Source organism: Microcebus murinus, chromosome 28 (genome assembly GCF_040939455.1).
Source record: "Microcebus murinus isolate Inina chromosome 28, M.murinus_Inina_mat1.0, whole genome shotgun sequence".
NCBI lineage: Eukaryota > Metazoa > Chordata > Mammalia > Primates > Cheirogaleidae > Microcebus > Microcebus murinus.
Genome location: NC_134131.1, coordinates 11,599,812 through 11,619,383, shown reverse-complemented (window position 1 = coordinate 11,619,383; position 19,572 = coordinate 11,599,812).

The following is a 19,572-nucleotide window of genomic DNA, read 5'->3' as shown; positions in this document are numbered from 1 at the left end:
GATTTCAGCTCAGGGTAACAGCAGAAAACATGACTTCCTGGAGGCCTGGGTTAGTGTCTAAATTCTATCTTCAGGGGCCAGGTACTAGCAGGTAAGGAAGACAGGGAGGAGAGAAGAAAACAGGAAGGCAGGTAGAAGGCAGAATGAGAATGCGCTGCAATTCCCACAATAACATGCAATCAAGAGTCCCGGAAAGAAAGGACTGAGGAACAGCGGGGAGTTAGAATGTTAAAGATCTGGAAAGTGTGGGCTCAAAGCCATCGGTCACGTGAGCCTCCTGGATCTGGACCACGGAATGTCACGATGCCAGCTGGTGTCCAAGGAAAAGGACCTGCCGCATCCTTTGCAAAAACCTTTCAAAACTTCGGCAACCACTGGAGGCAAATGTTAACATTTCCGGGGCAGAAGGCTCATCACAATGAATCTTCTCAAAAGGTGGAGGGGGGCCGGGCGCAGTGGCTCACGTCTGTCATCCCAGCACTCTGGGAGGCCGAGGTGGGCGGATTGCTCGAAGTCAGGAGTTCGAAACCAGCCTGAGCAAGAGCAAGACCCCCCATCTGTACTAAAAATAGAAAGGAATTAACTGGCCAACTAAAAATATACAGAAAAAATGAGCCGGGCATGGTGGCGCATGCCTGTAGTCCCAGCTACTCGGGAGGCTGAGGCAGGAGGATCGCTTGAGCCCAGGAGTTTGAGGTTGCTGTGAGTGAGGCTGACGCCACGGCGCTCACTCTAGCCTGGGCAACAAAGCGAGACTCTGTCTCAAAAATTTAAAAAGTGGAGGGGAACAAAATGTGCATCTGTGAGGCCACCCAGCGTGACTGGTCTTTCTTGCCCAAGAAGAGAAGAGGACTGTCCCACCTAACTCCATCATCTCCGGCCTCCACCGATGTCCCTGTGACCCCTGGCTCTGGCCAGGCGGGCGGAGCTGCAGATCAGCACAGGTAGGTGGGGGGGGGGGGCTATCTATTTTCCCGCCCAGGAGCGACCATTCACAAAGGATGAGACTCACCAGCCAGCTCTGGTCGTGGTTCCGTGCATCGGGCCCCTGGGAGCCCCTGACTCATTCACGGCCGTAAGGAGACTGTTTCGGAGCGGCTGAGATCTCGCAGCAAGTTTGTACAAACAGAAGCGTGTTCGGCGTGGGAGGCGCCCGTGGAAATTAGACTTGCTCATGGATTCAGACAGCGTCCGCTCACAACGGGTCCCCTGTGTAGCAGCTACCTGGACGCCTCGTTCCTGCCGAGGTTGATCAGCCTTGCTGGAAGCCTACTGGGTGCGGCTAACCCTACTGGGCCGTTGGGTTGGATCACCAGACCCTCTGCGCTCTAAGTTCTTAAAAATCTTCACAGTCGGGTGGGGGAAAGCCCAGCTCAGTTCGGCTGGGGTTTGTGAGAAGGACGAAGTGGGAAGGGACTGTAGCGACAAGCCAGTCCCCTCCATTCCGCCTGCCCATCGGGGACGAAGGCTGCGGAGAAGGCGGAGGACAGGGACAAGCCCAGCCGAGCCGGACTCCGGGTTGGGGCTGGAGCCAGAGAGCAGGGAGTGGGGAGGGCGGCGCGTAGGACGAAGGTCCCCGATTTGGGGGGGCCTCGGGGACTCATAAGGAGCCCGCCTGGCATGGGAGCGTTAAAACAAGAATGAGCGGCCCGGGTGATGCACGCGCAATCAGGGAAGAGGGCACGAGGAGGGGGCGAATGGCGGGACGGAGCTGTTGGGGGGGCGACGTGTGCGCTGGCCCTTCCAAGAACGGGAGGAGCAGAGAGGGAGGAACGGAGCAGCGCAGCAGGAGAGCAAGGGTGGAAGCCTGCAGCGGGCAGGGCAAAAGCCAGCGGCGGGGCTGGAGCACTCCCACCTGGAGCACTCCCACCTGGAGCACTCCCACCTGGAGCACTCCCACCTGGAGCACTCCCACCTGGAGCACTCCCGCCGCAGAACGGCGCCCAACGCCCCAGCGCGAGCAGTCCCGGGCCGCGGCGTGCTGCAAATGGTAACAGCCGGCTCTTGGAGCCGCCAGAGCCCTGCTTTGTGGCGCCTGCCCATTTTCGTGGTGTAAATATCCCCTCCACAGTTGATTTCAAGGATTTTAACAACAGGCTCACAGATTTCCTGAAAATTTACCTAGCATCTCTCCAAAGTAGCTCCCAAACACCACTGCCTGGGATCCACTTTGTTCAAAGAGAATTCTCTCCTGGTATTCTTAGGATAGCTGTTCTCATTGAGCGCGTGCGGGGCAGGACCTGTGCTCACGCTTGGCGTGCGTCACTGCCTGAACGCCTGATTCTCCTCACCCTGTGGGAAAGTTACCTTATAAATGAAGGTTGCCATTTGCAGATGGGAAAACATATGTAGACAGGCATGCAAAAGTCAAACCCTCTCTTCTCTAAAACTCGTACTCTTTCTCCTCCTCTTCTGACCGCGGCTGATGTTATTCCCGTTGTTGTTCTTGCGCTGTTCCCTTCCATCCTCAGGGCTTCTCTGGGCCTGTGCTGCAGGAGCCAGACAGGTGACTGGCCAGGGGTCCCTCGGCCACCATGAAATACAGTGAGGGCGGTTCCTTCACTTTATAAGGACACTTGGTTGCTTAGATTTTCAATCTCTTATATTTTAATAAAAGGTTAAGAAAGTAAATGCACGGCCGGGCGCGGTGGCTCACGCCTGTAATCCTAACCTCTGGGAGGCCAAGGCAGGCGGATTGCTCAAAGTCAGGAGTTTGAAACCAGCCTGAGCAAGAGCGAGACCCCGTCTCTACTATAAACAGAAAGAAATTAATTGGCCAACTAATATATATAGAAAAAATTAGCCGGGCATGGTGGTGCATGCCTGTAGTCCCAGCTACTCGGGAGGCTGAGGCAGGAGGATCGCTTGAGCCCAGGAGTTTGAGGTTGCTGTGAGCTAGGCTGACGCCACAACACTCACTCTAGCCTGGGCAACAAAGTGAGACTCTGTCTCAAAAAAAAAGAAGAAAGTAAATGTATGTATATAGGTATATTTCCTATAGAGAAAAACACCAACGTGTGACTAGATATAATAAAAAGTAAATTTTTATCTCTGACCTTTCTTTTTTTATATACTATATTTTTTATTTATTCATTTAGAGACCAGGTCTAGCTCTGTTGCCCCAGCAGGAGTGCAGCGGCCCGATCATAGCCCACAGTAGCCTCAAACTCCTGGGTTTAAGTGATCCTGCTTCAGCCTCCCAACTAGCTAAGACTACAGGCGCATGCCACCACACCCAGCTCATTTTATATTTTGCAGAGATTGGTAGGGGAGGAGGGGGCTCATCATGTTGCCCAGGCTGGTCTCGAACTCGTGGCCCCAAGCGATCCTCACGCCTCAGCCTCCCAAAGCGCTGGGATTACATGCTTGAGCCACCGTACCTGGCTCCTTTCTCATATTTTACATCTCAAGCTTTCCAGGAGAAGTTAGTAGAAATACCCGAGTGCTGAATTCTTTCCTCTCAACTCTCCGAGTTATTCTAAGATCATGTCTTCGGTCAGGTTCCCTGGAAGCAGACCCTGAAGCGAGAATTGTTATGCAAGTGATTTTTCGAGGGAGTTGCAGGAGTCGGCTCAGGCTGCCATAACAAAACACTATAGATGGGCTGTTTCAAACACAGAAATTTACTTTCTCATGGTTCTGGAGGCTGAACGTCCTAGATACGGCGAGAGCAGGTGTGGTTTCTTCCGAAGCCTCTCTCCTTAGCTTGCAGACGGCCATCAGCAGGCTGTGTCCTCGCGTGGCCCCTTCTCGGAGCACGTGCACCCCTGGCGTCTCTGTGCACGTCCAAACTTCCTCTTGTTATAAGGACGCCAGTCACCTTGGACTAGGGCCCACCCTCATGGCCTCATTTTAACTTAGTCTCTTCTTTGAAGGTCCTGTGTCTAAATATAGCCACAGAGGGAGGAGTGGCTCAGAAATATGAACGTGGGGAGGGGACACAAGCCAGCTCACGACAGGACTGCTCTCAAAAGTCGCCTGCAAGAAAGGGCGGGAAACAGGAGCAAAGACGAGGTTTCCACTGCAATCTGTCCTCCGCTTGGTTCGCCCAGGAAGCTCTGCGATGTGACAGCATCACAGTGTCCCACCTGAGCCCAAGAGAACCTGGCTGCTCCTCATCTTTTTTTTTTTTTTTTTTTTCAACTATTTTGTAAATGCAGCTCCTCATCTTTTATCGTTGGCCGCGGGGCCAGAATCTCCCAGGCATTGCCTGTCGGGGCTGCTCTTGGGGCCCGAGGGCTGTGCGTTAGAGAAGGTTCCAGCAAGCCGTGAACAGCCACGCTCCCACCAGGCCACCAGCTGGGTACGCGGGATGCAGCCGGGGCTCCAGCAGCGACTTGGACAGGTAACCAACCCCGACTCCTCATCAAAGAGCTTCACGCGTCTGCCTGAACATCCAATCCCAGCAATTTTGTCAGCACTCGTAGGGAACCTTCCAGCCCAAATTCCTGGGTTCAGATTTCACATCAGCCGCAAACTCCAATGTTTTGAGTAAAGCTGTTGCCAACACAGAGCCATGGAATTTCTCATGCAAGACTGAAATTCACATTTCAGGCCGGGCACGGAGGCTCACGCCTGTCATCCTGGCACTCTGGGAGGCCGAGGCGGGAGGATCACTCAAGGTCAGGAGTTCAAGACCAGCCTGAGCAAGAGCGAGACCCCCGTCTCTACTAAAAATAGAAAGAAATTAATTGGCCAACTAAAAATATATAGAAAAAATTAGCTGGGGCCGGGCACGATGGCTCACGCCTGTCATCCTAGCACTCTGGGAGGCCGAGGTGGGCGGATCATTTGAGCTCAGGAGTTCAAAACCAACCTGAGCAAGAGTGAGACCCCGTCTCTACTAAAAATAGAAAGAAATTAATTGGCCAACTAATATATATATAGAAAAAATCAGCCGGATATGGTGGCGCATGCCTGTAGTCCCGGCTACTTGGGAGGCTGAGGCAGGAGGATCGCTTGAGCCCAGGAGTTGGAGGTTGCTGTGAGCGAGGCTGACGCCACGGCACTCACTCTAGCCTGGGCAACGGAGTGAGACTCTGTCTCAAAAAAATAAATAAATAAATAAATAAACTTAAGAAACTTAGAAATTTAAGCACTGGGACAATTTTTGTCCCCTCTTAGACCCTCAAAATGCTCTATTAGCTGCAGCGTGAAGCGGCCAAGCTTAGGGAACACAGGGAATGAAATGAATGCTGTGAGGTAGGATTATTGGTTCGAGTAACCAAAAAGCCAGCTCGAGGCGTCCACACGACGCAGCCCACACTCTGCCTTTCTCTCCCCCCAACTCTGCTCTCCTCGTGTGACCGTCCTCCCGCCTCAAGCCAACTCCCTGCATGCAATGGGAAGCCTGCCATCGGCAAGGCCAGGATGTCACTGTCCTTTCCCACACGCTGCCGCGGGACTCGCCAGGCCCACTCGCTTCCAGAACCCATCCCCACTCTCCTCACGGCTCGCGGGTTGTGCCCGGGGGCGGGGCGGCACTTGTCTGCCCTGAACCGGTCGCTCCGGTTGAAGACAGCGGGACCCTCTGATCAGCCAGGCACGGTCACCTGCCACTTGCTGATGGAGGGAAGGGGGACAGAGGGAAGGACTAGGTGTGGGGCTGACAAAAATGGAAGCTGGGAAAACCCAGCCAACTGGCCCCCATCTTCACCTACCCATAGTGCTTTGCTTCACAGCCATCTTTAACCCATCCCCAAATGGCTTCTCTGGCTAGGGCCCTGTAGTCCTATTTAGAATCTGCTTGGGGGAAGAAATAAAAATATGCTATAAAATAATAACAATAATAATAACCTCCTGTGAAAAAGAAAGAAGTCCAGTGAGTACACTAGTTTAAGTTTCATGCCGCACAGCATGCGAGGACGGTCCCCTGAGAGGGGGAGGATTTTGCCCCAGCCGCCGGGGAAGTTTACAGGTGTTTTGGCAAAGCCCCCCCTGACCGGCGCCAGAAAGATCTGCCTCCACCCAGCTGCATTCTCCATTTATTCAGAGCGCTTGGAGCAACTTTGCTCTCTAATTGCCTGTAGTTAGTCATTAGGTCTCAGCTGCAAGACTTGGGGATGCCAAGAAGCCAGCACACCCAGAGGTCTTTTGTGTTTTAAATACTCGGACCAAAAGAAAAAGAAATTTCCTGAGGAAAAGTTACCCTTTAGACATATGTAATCCCAAGGGCTCCAACTTGGAAACATTTCAGGCCATCCAACTTTGAAATCCCTGAGGTTCACGGAAGAAACTCAGAGGGAGCAGCATACACAGAAATGAGATTTTATGATCCTCTGTGCTTATTCTTGTGCATGGCACAGACTACAAAGTGAGCTAGCCAAACCGCTTAGGGGAATTCAATTTGATGCTATGAGCATTAATTGAGCTCTGTTTCAGTGAGAATGCTTTCAGCTGCAAATAACAGCTGAAAGAGCCCAATAAAATTGGCTTTATATAATAGGAATTAATTACCTCACATAACAAGAAGTTGGAGAGAGGCAGGTCCAGAAATTGGTTAATCTGGCAGTCAGACAGTGCCGAGAATCTTGGTTGGCGTTTTTGAGATTCCCATGGAGATTCCGTCATGCTCTCAAGATGGCTGCCCCAACTCCGAGCATAACGTCTTCCCGCAACAGCCAAAGGCAGGAGAGATGGTAGGATTTCTCCATGCCCATTCTCTTTCTCTTTTCCTGGAATGGAAAGTCTTTTTTACAGTCCCTCCCAATGGACTTTCTCTTAACATATCTTTGGGGAAAAGTAGACCACATAGCCATTCCTAAATCAATAAGCCACATAAGAGGTGTTTTTGGTGGTGGTGAAAAGACAGAGAGGCAGAGAGAGTGGGGCCAAACAACGTGGCTTTACTGAGCATTCCCAGATGAGGTTCGTGGGTCCCAAGAGAGGGGGACCTGAGAAGCCACGTCCATTTGGAGGAGCCGAGGGCCTTTATACTGCTTGGGGCAGGCTAGGGACTTTTGGCAGCAAGAGCTGGGGATTTCCCACCGTGACCTTTGGTGGTCACTGAAAAATAGGAGGGGCTGGCAGTATTTGCGGAATCCAGGAGCCAAAACTTTCTTATCCCAGTGGACATCTAGGTGTGGTTGTTCTCAGCGGGGCCTGGCAGTTGTCCTTGGTGGTCTGGCCTCATGAGCCTTTTCTTTTCTGATCTAGGGAGGGGAGGGGGCCCGCCACCAGCCTTACAAGAGGAATATGACAGTGACAAATGCTTTAGACCAATTAGGGTGTATTGCCCAAGTCTACGCCCACCTTTCTTTGGTACCTTGCCTCCTGAACAAATTCAGGGATGTGTTGGTAAGGAAGAAAGGATGAAGCCTCGGCTGTTAGGTAGGCAACAGGGTTCCCCCCCAAGAAGCCACCTCCGTGTTCTGCATTTGGACATACAAAGATAGATGAATCACAGCCCGTGCTCTGTATTATCTGTTGCCCTGCCTAATTCCAAAATAGACTGGAAGTGGTAAAGAGCTTTGCCAGATTTCATGTTCCAAAAATGACCACAGCAGAACCTTCCAGCCCCCGTGCTCTTCTCACCCTGTGACTCCAACATTCTGCCCGATGAGACGTGCGGTCTGCACTCCCTCCCTCCGAGTCAGGAAGGGCACGTGCTTACGGCTCGTGTGACAGACACCGTGACTGCTGAGGCTACATCTTGAAAGTCCTTACACCTGCCACCTAGTTCTCTCCGGATGCTCCTTCTTGGAACCCAGCCACATGACGTGAGGAAGCCCAGACTTCCCTGTGGCGGCCCCAGCACTTCCCAAAAGGCCCCCCCTTTAACCCACCGCAGTGGGGATTAAGTTCCACACGTGGAGTTGGGGGACATTCGGGCCACAGCGCTGGCCTCCTTGCTTTTCCGCAAATACGCCAGGCCTGCTCCCGGCTCGGCCTTTGCACTCGGCGCCCCTCGGCCTGCAGCACCCCCCCCATGTCAGACCCGCTCTGGACACGGGAGGGGCTGGGAAATGCAGCCCCCGCCTGAGTAACGGAATAACTTTCTCGCATGTGTGGCTCGCGCCTTCCTCTCCTTCCAATTTTTGTTCAAATGTCACCTTCTTGGTGAGGCCTTCTGTGCAACACCCGACTGAAAATTCCAATCTGCAACTCCCAGAATTCCCGCCATCCTCTTTCCTCGCTTCACTGTTGGCTGCAGCGCCACCATCCGAATGCCGTATGTTTTGTCTATCTGGCTCCACTAGAATCTGAATTCCCTGAGCGCAGAGGCTGTTACCTGCTGCGTGTGTCACTATATTCCCAGGGGTGGGACTAGCGTTTGGCCCTGACAGCTGTCATAAATATTTGTGGGGTGGATGATGGAATGAATGAATGAATCCCATCTCCTTCTGATAGTTATTAATCATAACTAACACTACTATAGTTGTTAACTTAAGAACAAGCACATGACCCACACCAGACCAAGACTTAACTGTACAGACGTTGGTTGGAATTCCTGGCGATCTGTGACAGAGACGGCCTGCTAGTGACCACGAACGAATTCGTGCACTCATACTCGCGATGTGCAGTTACAGCTAGGGAAGCGTCACTGGGTCGGGGCTATATTCTCCAGCCCTCCCTGTGTCCAGACTTGGTTATGTGGCCAACTGTCACTGGCGGGAGGTGGGACAAGGTGCAGAGTAAACATTCATTAAAAAATGGGTAAGTTTCCTCCCTGTTTCCTTCCCCCGTTTGCTGGCTAAATAAAGAACACTCTGAGCCCCTCAAAGATGGGGGGCCCTGTATCGCTCCACAGAGAATAGCCACTGGCTGACAAGGAACACCAGCATCAGGCTGTCATGTGAGAGGAAAATAAGGTCTTATTAATGTGCTAAGACAATTAATATAACAGGGGAGCAGAGGTCTTTTTTATCTTTTTTTTTCCTTTGGGTAGATGCCCAGTAGTGGGATTGCTGGATCACATGGTAGTTCTACTTATAGCTCTTTGAGGTATCGCCATATTGCTTTCCACAGAGGTTGTAGACACCTGCACTCGAATGTTTATGGCAGCACAATCCACAATAGCAAAGATGTGGAAACAGCCCAAGTGCCCATCAGTACATGGATGGATTAATAAAATGTGGTATATGTATACCATCGAGTACTATTCAGCTATAAGAACCAATGGTGATCCAGCACCTCTTGTATATTCCTGGCTAGAGCTGGAGCCCATTCTACTAAGTGAAGTATCCCAAGAATGGAAAGACAAGCACCACATGCACTCACCAGCAAATTGGCATTAACGGATCAACACTTTAGTGCACATATAGTAGTAACATTCATCGGGTGTCGGGCAGGTTGGAAGAGGGAGGAGGGGATGGGCATATTCACACCCAATGGGTGCGGTGTGCACCATTTGGGGGATGGACATGCTTGAAGCTCTGACTTGGGTGGGACAAAGGCAATATATGTAACCTAAACATTTGTACCCCGTAACATGCTGAAATAATAAATAAATAATAAAAATAGAAATAAAAAAGAGGGCTGCTTGTTACAGCAGCTAGCATTGGGCTAACTAATCCACGCTGGTTGCCTGGGGTAAGAAGCCAGGCATGAAGCGCTACTGCACAGGGAGAAGCTGCCTGACTCACAGATCACAGAGGAGAGCAGACCTGGGGACACTCCAGATCCACAAGGACACCATTTGAGCCCCGGATGAAGTTGGTTCTACCAATAAACGCTTTCTTAGCGCTATTGGAGCCAATAAGCGATTCTCTTCTTCTCCCAAGCAGGTTTGAGAAGAGTTTTCTGTTACTCATAACAGAAATTCCTGACTGACGGCAGGTGGGTGGAGAGAGGTAGGGAAAAGAGGGTCCCAAAGGAGTTTAAAACCATTGGGAGACACCGAAGGGCTTTGGAACTGATACCCCATTGGCTCTGGTGAAAAGGGCCCCAGGTCAGGATCTGAGAATATGAAACATCTGAAATTAGAACCAGCCACAATCAATCCCCTTTCCAAAGGGTTAACCCACACCACAATTTAAATTTGTTTCTCACCTACTAGAATGGAAGCAATCTGTTCTTTCTCCCTGTGCCTTTCTGGACCTATCCTGCAATTCTATGGTTTTCCTTGTATGCTTGGGACTTTTTTAAACGTTGAAGGATAGAAAGAAAATTAAGGTCCAATTTTCTTCAAGTGGTGGAGAGGTTGAGTATTTCTGACAGTGTCGCTGAAGAGCAAACACTCTTTCATCAGCCACCAACACGTCAGGCCGATTGCCTTCCTGACGGCTACTGTGAGACAGAACGATCCACCCAGGTAGAGAGCACTGCAAAGCTATCTAAATTCCTAGAATGTTAGAACCGAGGAAGTGTACCTCCTGTGTGGCGTTCCTTACATTTCCTAACCTCTCTGTGCTTCACTGTCCTCACCAATAAAATGAATACATTAAAAGGGTTGTTGTAAAGAATATATGATATGGTTATTGTTGAAGTGATATTATAAAAATAAAAAATATATAAAAAAAGAATATATGCTGTTACATGTAAAACACTTAAAAATGCACCTCTTACATAATAATCAATATGATTTTTTTATCATTAATTTTCATTATTATTAATCTCTTCATCATTATTGAGTGAGTGAGTGAATACTATCTACCAGGCTCTGGTTCTGTGCTAGATACCAGGGATACAGCAGTGAACAAATACACATCTCTTGCTTTCATGGAAGTTACAGTCTAATGAAAGAAATGGGAAAGAAAATAACTACACAGACAACTACCAAATTACAACAGGAATAACTGCTACTTTGAGCATACAGCAGAGAGTCGCAGCTGCTGTCAGTGGACTGCTCACGTTCCCTCCGTCAATCCAGAATCGAACTTTGTTGAACTTTTTCGTTTTGAAAATGTAGTGTCAGCTGGGTGTGATAGCTCATGCCTGTAATCCCAGGACTTTGGGAGGTCAAGACAGGATGACCGTTTGAGGCCAGGAGTTTGAGACCAGCCTAGGCAACATAGTAAGACCCTGTCTCTACAAAAAATTAAAAAATTAGCCAGGCATGATGGCGTGTGCCTGTAGTCCCAGCTAGTAAGGAGGCTGAGGCGGGAGGATCACTTGAGCCTAGAAACTCAAGGTGACAGTGAGCTATGATGATGCCACTGCACTCCAGCCTGAGCAACAGAGTGAGACCATGTCTCTAAACATGAATGAATGAATGAATGAATGAATGAAATGTAGTGTTGTTTTTACATGAATCACACATAATAAAATAGAGATCGACAAAATCTTTTTCAGAGTTTAAGACCTCCTATAGATCCTAACAAAGCAGACAGAGGAAGAGGGAGAGAGAGTCCTCTTTTTTAAAGAGCTAGACCAGATCATTTTACTGTAATAACAATTGCTTAAAATAACTAGTTTTTAAATGGACATTCAGAAATCTTAATAAACATGAATTCCTATTCTAGCAGCACATTCAAATGGAGCTTGCTGCCTTGTCATCAGGCAGGTAGCCACAAAGAAAAACTGCAAGAGGACAGTAAGGGTGTCTCCAGAGGGTCCTGCTGGTGTGAGTGCTTACTCCTTGGGAAGTCTTGGTGCACGTCAGTAAACGGGAAAGATTGTAAAGGCAGGCTAGATGGGAGAACTGGGTAAAAGGCAAAAACTTCTCCCCAAAAGTTGCTTTACATTTTATAACCTTAAATTCAAGGACAGCAACACTCATTCTGTCTTCATGTCCTGTGGAACAATCCAGTTCAGCTAATTACTGTTAGGGATTAACTGGAAATTCAGTACATTATGCGACGGTCCCATTTAAATACTGGCATGTCGGGATGGCACTGAAATGGAGCTGCAGTTTAAAAGCAAGAGATGGGCCAGGCGCGGGGGCTCACGCCTGTCATCCTAGCACTCTGGGAGGCCGAGGTGGGTGGATTGCTTGAGGTCAGGATCACTCGAGGTCAGGAGTTTGAAACCAGCCTGAGCAAGAGTGAGACCCTGTCTCTACTATAAATAGAAAGAAATTAATTGGCCAACTAATATATATAGAAAAAATTAGCCGGGCATGGTGGCGCATGCCTGTAGTCCCAGCTACTCGGGAGGCTGAGGCAGGAGGATCGCTTGAGCCCAGGAGTTGGAGGTTGCTGTGAGCGAGGCTGACGCCACAGCACTCACTCTAGCCTGGGCAACAAAGTGAGACTCTGTCTCAAAAAAAAGGAAGAGCTGATACCCTGGTTCTCTTCCAGAGACATTTCCAAAGGAATAAATGACACTCCCTAGCCCAGGGGTCCTCAAACTTTTTAAACAGGGGGCCAGTTCACTGTCCCTCAGACTGTTGGAAGGCCAGACTATAGTTTAAAAGAAAACTATGAACAAATTCCTATGCACACTGTACATATCTTTTTTTTTTTTTTTTTTTGAGACAGAGTCTCGCTTTGTCGCCCAGGCTACAGTGAGTGCCGTGGCGTCAGCCTCGCTCACAGCAACCTCAATCTCCTGGCCTCAAGCGATCCTCGCCTCAGCCTCCCGAGTAGCTGGGACTACAGGCATGCGCCACCATGCCCGGGTAATTTTTTCTATATATATTAGTTGGCCAATTAATTTCTTTCTATTTATAGTAGAGACGGGGTCTCGCTCTTGCTCAGGCTGGTTTCGAACTCCTGACCTCCAGCAATCTGCCCGCCTCGGCCTCCCAGAGTGCTAGGATAACAGGCATGAGCCACCGCGCCTGGCCACACATATCTTATTTTGAAGTAAAAAAACAAACGGGCAAAAACACCCGCATGTGGCCCGCAGGCCGTAGTTTGAGGACGCCTGCCCTAGCCCAAACACTATAGAATAAATCTCACAATAGCTACGGTTTTGTTACCAAGTTGGCAAGAGAGGGACTCTCAGGCCTCTTTTTCTACAGATATTCAGGTGTAATTAGTGGTTACTTGCAAAGAGCGGCATGACTTTTTGTGTCACTTACCAGGGACAAATGTGTAAGGCAGACCATCCAGCCTCAAGGCAGGAGAGAGAACGAGGGAACTGCCGGGACGGGCGCTGGGCCCGGGTGCTGGTGGGGGTTCCAGGAAAGGAGCCATATTTTAGAAACAGAAAGAATGGGAGATGACGATGACATCGCCCACGGCCCTGGCGCAAGCCCAGGTGCGCTGTCTGTAGTGACCCGCACTGCGCGGCAGGTGGGCTGGTGCCACCGCCTGGAACGCCTTTCCGTTGTCCTTGCAGACACCAAACTGCTGGCTGTGGGAGCCTGGACGAGTCGCTTACCCTCTAACGCACGTGACTAGGCCGGGCGCGGTGGCTCACGCCTGTCATCCCAGCACTCTGGGAGGCCGAGGCAGGTGGATTGCTCGAGGTCAGGAGTTCGAAACCAGCCTGAGCAAGAGCAAGACCCCGTCTCTGCTATAAATAGAAAGAAATTAATTGGCCAACTAAAAAAATATATAGGAAAAAATGAGCCAGGCATGGTGGCGCATGCCTGTAGTCCCAGCTACTCGGGAGGCTGAGGCAGGAGGATCGCTTGAGCCCAGGAGTCTGAGGTTGCTGTGAGCGAGGCTGACACCTCGGCACTCACTCTAGCCTGGGCGACAGAGTGAGACTCTGTCTCAATATAAATAAATAAATAAATAAATAAATAAATAAATAAAAATAATGCACGTGACTATTGTAACTACTGGCTTAATGTGAGGATTAAATATAACACTGTATTTAAATATCTATCACATTGCCTAGAGCACTGCAAATTCTCAATAAATGTTTATGATAATAAAAATAATTAAAATGTACCAAGAGCTTCCCGCGTGCCAGGCACTGTTCAAAAGGTTTTACATCATTACTTTAGTGAATCTTTACAGCACCTCTATGAGGTGGACGCTGTTATGCAAATGAGGAAACTAAGGCACAGAGAGGTGAATCAACCTGCCCAAGGTCACACAGCTAGTAAGTGAGGGAACTGGAATCTCTGACCTGAAGAGTCAGGAGCTGTGTAAGAATGATGATCAACAGGAAATTGCCAGACGGCACACTGACGAGGGGGGCTTACGACTCAAAGAAGAGGAAGAGATTTGGAAAAACACAGCACCCAATAGCACAGAGTCCTACAACCGCAAGATGAAATGGAAAACGGGGTTCAGATGGAGACCTGCGCTCACACCCTAAAACTCTCCTGCGCAGATGTGAGTCCACTCTCCAGTGGGTCTTCGTTTTAACTGTGTAGATGTGGACACTTGAGTTCCGTTGCTAGGCTGACAGCCGCTTGTAGAGAGAGACAGGCCTAAATTAAAAACAAATGCCGGCCGGGTGCGGTGGCTCACGCCTGTAATCCTAGCTCTTGGGAGGCCGAGGCGGGCGGATTGCTCAAGGTCAGGAGTTCGAAACCAGCCTGAGCAAGAGCGAGACCCCGTCTCTACTATAAATAGAAAGAAATTAATTGGCCAACTGATATATATATATAAAATTAGCCGGGCATGGTGGCGCATGCCTGTAGTTCCAGCTACTCGGGAGGCTGAGGCAGAAGGATCACTCGAGCCCAGGAGTTTGAGGTTGCTGTGAGCAAGGCTGATGCCACAGCACTCACTCTAGCCTGGACAACAAAGCGAGACTCTGTCTCAAAAAAAAAACAAAAAAAACAAAAAACAAACGCCTACATACACATTGGATGAGAACCACCTGGTTTAATAGCAGCGTACAAGAAATGGATTTAAAGGTTCTCGTCGACTGCAAGCTTACTTCGAATGAGCAATGCGAGGAGGCATGCACGAAAAGACTTTGATCTCGAAGGCGGAAACTAAGCAAGGACGCTGGCCGTCCCCTCTGCCTTGCCCCGCCTCAGGGGCTTGGTTCTGAGCATGCATCTGGGGAGGGAGGCTACAAATGTAAGTGCGTCCCAAAGAAGGCGACATTGGTGGAAAGGGATCTTAAAGTCTTGTCGCGTGAGGATGGGTTACGAGTAGAGCCCAAGCGTTGGAGGAAACACTACCTAGAGAAAGAACAGAATGGGCAGTAGCTTTGCTCTGGGCTCCAGGCACAGAGCCCAGAGCTGGAAACTGAAGGAAAAGTGATCGCAGCCCAATGTGAAGAAAAAGTTTCCAGCAAAAACGAAATGGACTAAGAGTAAAATGTCCAGATACAGGAAACCAGGTGGCGAATGGCCATGGATGGTCAGGGCAGATAAGACACCTCCCCGCGACACCCAAGGCCCTCTGCGTGTGGTCCCTACCTGACCCTCCAGAATCCGGGTTTTGTCACGCTCCTCCTGGTCTCCGTGTTCCAGCCCCTCCGCACCCTTTCCCAGTCCTTCGTAGACAACTGATCTGTCTCACTGCAGGCCATCTGCACGTGATTTCCCTCTGCCTAGAATGTTCTTCCATTCCCTCGGCATGTCACTAATTCTTCCTCATTTTTAGATCTCATATCAGGAGTCCCTTATTCTGGCCAGGCGAGGTGGCTCACACCTGTAACCCCAGCACTCTGGGAGGCTGAGGCCAGAGGACTGCTTGAGCTCTGGAGTTCGAGACCAGCCTGAGCAAGAGCGAGACCCGGTCTCTACTCTAATAGAAAGAAATTAGCCAAACAGCTAAAAATAGAAAAAATTAGCCGGGCATGGTGGCTCGTGCCTGTAGTCCCAGCTAGTCGGGAGGCTGAGGCAGGAGGATCACATGAGCCCAGGAGTTTGAGGTTGCTGTGAGCAAGGCTGACACCATGGCACTCACTCTAGCCTGGGCAACAAATCGAGACTCTGTCTCAAATAAATAAATAACAAAGAACCACTCAGCAGGCTCGGGGATCCAACCCACCTCAGCTGAGCTCTAAACTCATGCCAAGAATCTAAAAGGTCTGGGCCGGGCGAGGTGGCTCACGTCTGTCATCCTAGCACTCTGGGAGGCCGAGGAGGGAGGATCGCTCAAGGTCAGGAGTTCGAAACCAGCTCTGAGCAAGAGCAAGACCCTGTCTCTACTGAAAATAGAAAGAAATTAGCTGGACAACTAAAAATATATATAGAAAAAATTAGCCGGGCACGGTGGCACATGCCTGTAGTCCCAGCTACTTGGGAGGCTGAGGCAGGAGGATCGCTTGAGCTCAGGAGTTGGAGGTTGCTGTGAGCGAGGCTGACGCCACTCTAGTCCAGGCAACAGAGTGAGACTCTGAGTCAAAAAATAAAAGAATCTAAAAGGTTTGACGGGGCTTCCAGCACATTCTCTGGGGAGGCAGGGGACTGAAGAGGGTACGTACACGTGCCAGCAGGCCCGGCTGCCGCGGAGAGCAGCCCCTGTCACATTTCATCTGCCCAGGGCAGCGAGACAGAGCTGGCTGTGGACTTCCAGATTCAGTGCTGCTCGTGGGGCTGAGCTCTGTGGACATCCCTCCGGGCAGCTGGGAGAACACGTCTAGAGTGATCACACTCTCCCAGGCTGAAAACTAGGACACACAAGCACATAAGCGAATGTTTCTTTTCTTTTCTTTCTTTTTTTTTTTTTTTGGTGTTTTTCTTTGTTTTAGTGTGTGTGTATATGTGTGTGAGTGTATGTGTTGATTCTACGTGTACGAAGAAGCCAATACAATTTAGAATGAACCTCAAATTGTTGTATTTTCCAAAATCATTAGATGGTTTTTTTCAGGGAGAGAACTGGAAAAAGCATCTTAAAACAGGATTATCTCAAAAAAAAAAAAAAAATGATGTACACTCTTTTGTGTGCATTTAACTTAGTTCCTCAAAGAGACAAAAAGTTCCCATTTCTTTCAGCTAACAGCCAAATGCACTCACCGGTTGTGCCACAGGGACATGAGATTCCCATTTCTTGCAAAGAAACTTTCCGTGTTTCAGCTCGCCTATAAACTACATTGGAAAATCCTTAGACCCGAACTCGGGGCTCTCTCCCCTGTATCTAATTTCATCCCTTTTTAGAAACCGCATCAGTCAGCACGGGCCGGGCTCACGCTTCAGTAGCAGCCTCCAAACACAGCCTCTAACCTCGGCGAACGTGCATTTCTTGCCTAAGCGACACACCCAGCACGATGTCCGCAGAACTGCGCCCCAGAGTGACGCGGGGACGCGGGCCGCGTGGGCTCCAGGATCCCGTCGCGGCGCGTCTGGAACGCAAGCCTCCCCGCCCGCTCACCTTGCAGGGAAAGAGGCTGCAGGATCTCGGGGGTTTCAACGCCTGGGGCCACAGTGGCACGTTCCTTCCGCTCACGTTTCCCGGTCCTGAAGCAGCCACGCGGCCCCACGTAACTGCAACGGAGGGCTGGAAACGCAGGCCAGAGACCCGATGCCGGCGAGCATTCCCGGCAGCGCCCCGCAAACCCGCCATCCCTAAAAGGAAGCGACCACTTATTTAAAAGCCCCCGAGAGTCAGCCAGACCTGGGGTCAGGCCCCAGCTCTTCACTTAATTCCATGCATGACTTGTGGCAATTTATTTAACCTCTCGAAGACATGGTTTCTTCATGCATACAAAGAAGGGAATAATAATAATAATAATATATGTGCCACCAGGTTTTTGTTAGAATTAAGGGAGCGGATTCATGCAAGGTGCTCAGAACGGCATCTGATACACAGCAAGTTCTCGATACACGGCATTTATGATGATGAAAATGAGGAGGAGGAGGAGGATGGTATTCTAGTCCACGATTACAGTACTTTTTCTTTCTTTTTTTTTTTTTTTTTGAGACAAAGTCTCACTCTGTTGCCCTGGCTAGAGTGCCGTGGCATCAGCCTCGCTCACAGCAACCTCCAACTCCTGGGCTCACGCAATCCTCCTGCCTCAGCCTCCCGAGTAGCTGGGACTACAGGCATGCACCACCATGCCTGACTAATTTTTTGTATATATTTTTTAGTTGGCCACTTAATTTCTTTCCATTTATAGTAGAGACGGGGTCTCGCTCTTGCTCAGGCTGGTTTCGAACTCCTGACCTTGAGCGATCCTCTCGCCTCAGCCTCCCAGAGTGCTAGGATGACAGGCGTGAGCCACCTCGTCCAACCAGACACTATTATTTTTTAGCATCTATAAGCCACTGACTATCCAACAGCACGTCTCAAACTTTAGCCTGCCACAGAGTCACCCGGAGGGCTTGTTAAAACACAGATTGTCGGGCCCACCCCCCAGTCGATCTGGGAGGGACCAGAGGACGGGCGTCTCTAACGGGCCACACCATGTCACTGCCGGGCTGTGGGACCACGCTTTGAGAGCCACTGCTATCCGAGGTTGCTTTACGTCTGGCGTTACATTTCGTCCTCACAACCTCACAGTTGGGGAAGCAACTCTCTACGAGGCTCGGAAAGCCGAAATAGCGTGGCCGAGTTCCCCTCGCTGGGAGGCGGCAGGGGCCAGACTGTGACCCGAGCCTGGGCGAATCCTTGCCCTTAACCACGGGGATGACCGGGAGTATGGATGATGTCCTGACATCCCACAGTTCATTATTTCTTGAGCTGAAAGGTCAACTTTCCCTCTCCATTAAAATTCTAATCAAACTCTAATTCCCAGGGGCCGGGAACATTCGGGCATGTGCCACTCGGGGAAGCCTGCTCCAGCTCAAGGGAAACCCGAGCATGCGCCCGTGGGCCGAGGCCCGGACCACAAGCCCAGCAGCGCCTGAGCCGCGAGCGCCGCCCAGGTGACCGAGTGACGGCCTTCCCTCTTCGAGACCGTGGCCGTGTCCTCCCTGTGGGACTCCCACCAGCCCTAGTGTCAGCCTTTCATGCTCCGGTTGACATTTTTGACTATTTCCTAAGACATTTGGTAAAAAAAAAAAAAATAAAAATAAACCGAAAAAGTACAGCCCTTTCTCAGAGTAGCATCTGGGTAAGTTCAGCACCCGGAAAATCCCGGGCAAGCGATGTCCTTTCCTGTGGCCACACTGCCCCCTAGGGGCCGTTCGTCTCCAGGCAGGGGGTGGCACCATTGCTTCCCTGCCTGGTAAATAACTGCTTCTGCGGTTCAAAGACGGGTGGGCGCCCCAAGACTCATGGTAGCCTGGCTACCCTGAGATTCGCGGGAGATTTGCTGTTGAGGACGGGAAAGAGAGACCGGCGATGGCCCTGCTTCCAAACTCCCCTTCCCCAGGCAGCCCGGAGTCCTAGGCTGCACCTGCCCGTGTCCAGTCTAGTCGTCAAGCTCAAGTACGAGTCAAAGAAAAACACAGGTGCGTCGGACATGTGAAAAAGAAAAGAATGATCGAGATGGTGAGAGAGACCAGACGCCAGGCAGCATAGCTGAAGAAAGGGTGGCAGCTAGCCAGGAGAAGGCTGGGGACACCGCAAAGCCTCTTTGCATGTGTCAAAGGTCTTGCAAAACGCTGCCCTGCAAGATGTAAAGGGGTAATTCGGCCAAGAGGGTTCTGAGGGCAAATACATTTAGGGAACATGGACAGACAAAGTCCAACAGATGTCTTCAACACTGGGACTTTTAATATACTTTCGCCTCGTCAGTCTCTAAGAGGGCAAGGAGTCCAGTGTGTTTGCTAAGCCTCTTTGGCCAGAAGCCCTTTTCCCCCAGGCATGTATGCAACTGGTCACAGGACGCTGGTTTTCAAAGAATGCACTTAGGGGCCATTTATATTCACAGGCTATTCCCTTTCCTGGGTTCAAAGCTGAGCAAACTTGAGAATAACTGTGTTAGAGGGCTAAAGTTTGCTCT